Here is a 5,000-nt window from a genome sequence, read left to right as displayed (position 1 = left end):
GTTGTGTACAAATGTATGTTCTAAGCAGTGAGCGTGTTATGAAATATCGTTGTTTCTTACTGCTGTGAACGAATTTCAAGACCTGGATGGTTATGGCTTTTATCGTGCTTAAGCTGCAATCGAAGGTGCATGCATATGCTTTAACGCAATACGATTCTATCACTCATAAATTACGATATGCGTAAGTGAATAAATAAACAGATAATTTATGATTTTATGTCTGAAACTACATCATTGCATATTTCCATTGTACTGAGTGTTCAATATTTCAAAATAGTGTGATCAATACTGTAATCACTATCAAATTAAACTGTTATTACTCAATATTCGTTACAGTTAAGGTGGAACAACGTCGCTGTTAAGAAAATACCCTGCTTATATTTTAAAGTTCAGACTTTTTTATATGAAAAAAACACGTGTTTTAGATTTGTCGATGAACAGGCAGACTAAAGTACCACGTGCATTCCATTGAACTAATTCCTTCGCCTCGTTATAATCGACATTTTACTTGACCTTCTTCTGTACTTGCAGCGATCCAGTCTCTCTGGGATGTGGAAGATTCCAATGGGTTACGAGCCGCCATTATTAGATCATCGCCTGAACACCTTTACACCTCATAACTTCATCATGATTCCTAATTCTGCTTTCATAATAAAAGGCTATATTGGTAATGTCACTGTAGGAAGGGCCAGAATTTCGGAGAACCCTCATTCAGCTATTAGTTACGTGGGAATCTTATTATTATTCTTATTAAATCTTATTAAATTATTAAATCTTATTATTACATATTATCATTATTAAATCTTATTATTAAATTATTAAATTATAACATCTTATTATTAAATTATTAAATTATTAAATTATTACATCTTATTATTAAATATTATTATTATCAAATCTTATTATTAAATTATTAAATTATTAAATTATTACATCTTATTATTAAATATTATTATTATCAAATCTTATTATTAAATTATTAAATCATTAGATTATTAGATTATTAAATCTTATTATTAAATATTATTATCATTAAATCTTATCATTAAATTATTAAATTATTAAATTATTAAATCTTATTATTACATATTATTATTATTAAATCTTATTATTAAATTATCAAATTATTAAATTATTACATCTTATTATTAAATTATTAAATCATTAAATTATTATATCTTATTATTAAATCTTATTATTAAATTATCAAATCATTAAATTATTACATCTTATCATTAAATATTATTATTATGAGATCTTATTATTAAATTATCAAATTATTAAATTATTAAATCTTATTATTAAATATTATTATCATTAAATCTTATTATTAAATTATTAAATTATTAAATTATTAAATCTTATTATTAAATCTTATTATTATTATTATCTTATTATCTTGTTATTAAATCTTATTAAATCTAATTATTATTATTATCTTATTATCATATTATTAAATCTTATTAAATCTTATTATTAAATCTTATTATTATTATTATCTTATTATATTATTAAATCATTAAATCTAATTATTATTATTATCTTATTATCTTATTAAATCTTATTAAATCTTATTATTATTATCATCTTATTATCTTATTATTAAATCTTATTAAATTAGCTGTGTGAATCCCCCAGATTTTGCTCTCCATATATATTTTCGTATTTGTTTGAAATTTCTAGTGTGTTTGAACTTAACATATTGTTTGTCAGTTCTCCTTTAACATACACCTTCTAGAGTAATAATTCTAAGCTCAGTGTATCGACTCATTCTTGTCAGCCATATCAGTATAACACCCTTTTCATAATAAGAACTTGTTTGTGCGGTTAGCGTGCTTTCCTTACGGTTGTTTTTAACCCTTACCGATAAGTAGGACTTGCAGGATTGTTCAATATGTCTACAGCCTTGTAGAAAAGAAGAATTAGTCTCATTCGTTCAGCACGGACTTGTTGTAAACACATGATGTAACTCTTACATACTTCGTTGGGAATTTAGATTCATTAAGGGAAAAACATTTTAAAATATCTAAATAGTCGTGCTAAACGGAGCAGTCTTTAGCCAGGGTTTGGAGAAAATTCTGCAAGCTGTGAAGGTAATTTTACCCTACCTAATTCTGCCTTAAATTTCAGGTCACTTTAGGGATAAAATAATATCGACATGAATTTAGACCTCTCAGATAGATTGGTAAATGGGACATGGTTGGTAAGTCTATTTTAAACTGCAAAATATCTTTTATGGCTAAAATTATATTTATCATCTATATTACTATGATTTTAGCAGATAATCCTCAGAGCTGAATCTAAATATTTTAGTGGGTCAAGTTGTTATCTATACTTTTATTCATCCATATCTTTAAAGAAAGAATAAATTCCACATTATGTGTGAAACATTTCTTAGTAGAAATTAGGTTTCAAATTTGAAAGAATTTATGGGTTTTCATTGGGTCAGATTGCAATCTATACTGGCAATTATAGCTGATTCATACGGAGACGATACTTCTCTAACATTAAATAGTACGTTTTAATGTATTTGATCTATAAATTGCATCACATTACCTTTTACCAAATATAGGTTAACTTATTTTGTATCGTTTAAATTGCGTTCGTTTTGACGTTGTATCAGTATCCGCACTCATGTTAGATAATGTTACCAATCGATAGGATATAATATAAAAAAAATAAAACAATAAAATACATTTCATGGCTTTATAAATTAATAAGCTTCCCAGATACTTACATTACCTAAACTCAAACGTTTCATACTTACAAATGGTTTTAAATGAATTTGCAAGGTCACACTCAGGACCAGCAAATGGACAACATTAAACACAGTCAGTCAGAGTGACGTGGAACAGACCGGGAACTTCCTGTGTGAGAGACCTTTCACAAGCAAGGTCCTCCGAAATGCATGGGATCGACCTTAGGGATAAAATAGGAACAAGAGAAGACACGGGTAAGTGAAATGTGGCTGTGTCTTGCCGTAGAGTTTTGTTTATCTATTTTTGGTGGATTGTGCGGGCCTCCTACCTCCATCATGTTCGCTTCCTCGTTTTAAAGAGGGGAATAATTGTAAAGGGGGTAAGAACTGATTGTGCAAATATTTAGAATTTTTGGGTTTGTGATTATTGCTCTCTCATTTTATGTATATTTTGCTGTCTATACAAATTTGTTTTATTACACGTTCTTATACAGCTGTGCAAAGAATTTCGTTATTACCGGGTATATCAAGCGAGTAATAAAAACAGGAAAAGGGATTTTATACACATCAACTGCCTACTAGGAAATCTTTAATTCTTTTATTTTTCAAGATTGTGTTTTTGATTTTGTTACTTTGATATCTTTTCAGATTTTCCCTTGACCTGATTGATTGTTTTCTAAAGAAGGCCTTTCTTTATCTCTTTATCATGATCATTATTATAATAACTTATTGACATAAATAAGAAAATACGAAATCTCGATTCTTTATATGAATCAAAATGTCACTATTTGTCTTTCCACCTTCAGCCAGAGCTTAATTACAATGAATATTCACAACCCTTTCCTTTCGCTGTATTTTCTCATCGAATCTTCTTAATATAAGCACTACGGCATCCAACTTTCATTCTTTATTCATACCTTCCTCCACTGGCTGATCAATACAGAGTGATCAGAACGCCCTGTTGCAAGAATACAATAGACACCCTTGACTCTTATACGATACGTATCATACCGCCACAGGAAATGTTACGCGAAAGATCAATATGTGACGGAGGGGGGATAACGTGTCATTTGTTCTAGGTATTGACTGACCACTCAATACCTCCAGCCTTGAGTTCAATAGAGACTTAGAACAGGTCGCAACATGCATGATGCGAGAACGAGGTCACCGTAGTAGTTTTATCTTCGAATTCCGCTATGTCACGAAGCGATTGCTGTGCGCAGATCAAATATGGATGGTTCTCTTTCTCCGATAGGGTAAAGGAGGGAGGAGGAGGAGGAGGAAAATTAGGTCAGAAATTATTTATTGAGAAGGGGATGAGGGAGAGGAGATAAGTCTTCTTCTTTTTTTTTGGGGGGAGGGGGGGTAAAAGGGCACGAGAGGGGGGGGGGAGGGGGAAACAGTTAGACCTCGAAAGAGAAAAAAATATCATATGTGGAGATAACATTAACAATGTAGAGCACGGGTTCTTAACCTGGGGTCCACTGATCTATAGGGGGTCCATGAATGGGTTTCAGGGGTTCTGTGAGTATCAGATAAAAATTTACATTTATATTAATATTTTTTTTAGATTGTTTCCTTTAAAGCTTGATAATACTTTGTGTATTCCATGTACCACATCTCAATAAACAAAGTCCATTATTCACATCACATGCAAAGTTGTGTTTATGTGAATATTTTTAGAGAAAGGGGTCCATGGCTTTCATCATATTCTTAAAAAGGCCCTTGACTCTAAAAAGGTTAAGGACCCCTGATGTAGAGAATGTACATCTTATTTCTTTGCAAGTACGTGGCTTGTCGTATATTAAAGGAATACTACGGGACCTAGGATTAGATATGATTGTACTCTTAAATTGTATGCAATATCCTTTTTCTGCACCATCGCGTTAATGCCCGGGACTCTTTTTTCTTTCTTTTTTCCAGCTATGTAGACAACGAATAGTGATGTCTAACCGATGGTTCTCTTGAAAAATTAATGGTCTTTATCCATAATTCCCTTGATCATCTATTTATGATCTGGCTATGAATATGTAAGAATGACAATCCATATCAAATGTTTTCTATCTTAGACCTCAAACACTATTAATAGGGCATTCGAATATCAGAAAAGTTTTGAATAAAATGAAAAGGTTTGGTTATCCTCGCCGAAAGGAAAAATAACCATTAAGTGCCTTAGATGCAACCGAGAACTGAACGGGAAGATGCTTTGGGAATAGGAAGCTATGATCTGATAAATAGCCAGATATTGGTATCTAATAGGATCAGGATTAAAGTATGTAGTACCTAAAGACCCAGTCAGCGA

At 30.8% G+C, this 5,000-nt stretch overlaps 1 protein-coding gene across 1 annotated transcript in view; it reads right to left on the bottom strand.

Annotated features, from left to right (window-relative positions):
* LOC113819333 (uncharacterized) overlaps positions 1-5,000 on the bottom strand; it is a 30,496-nt gene that overhangs the window by 23,539 nt on the left and 1,957 nt on the right. The window lies entirely within an intron of this gene.

The sequence above is a fragment of the Penaeus vannamei genome, chromosome 8 (genome assembly GCF_042767895.1).
Source record: "Penaeus vannamei isolate JL-2024 chromosome 8, ASM4276789v1, whole genome shotgun sequence".
In the NCBI taxonomy this organism is placed as follows: Eukaryota; Metazoa; Arthropoda; class Malacostraca; order Decapoda; family Penaeidae; genus Penaeus; species Penaeus vannamei.
The sequence above is the reverse complement of the archived record's forward strand: the minus strand, read 5'-3'. Positions and strand labels throughout refer to the sequence as shown.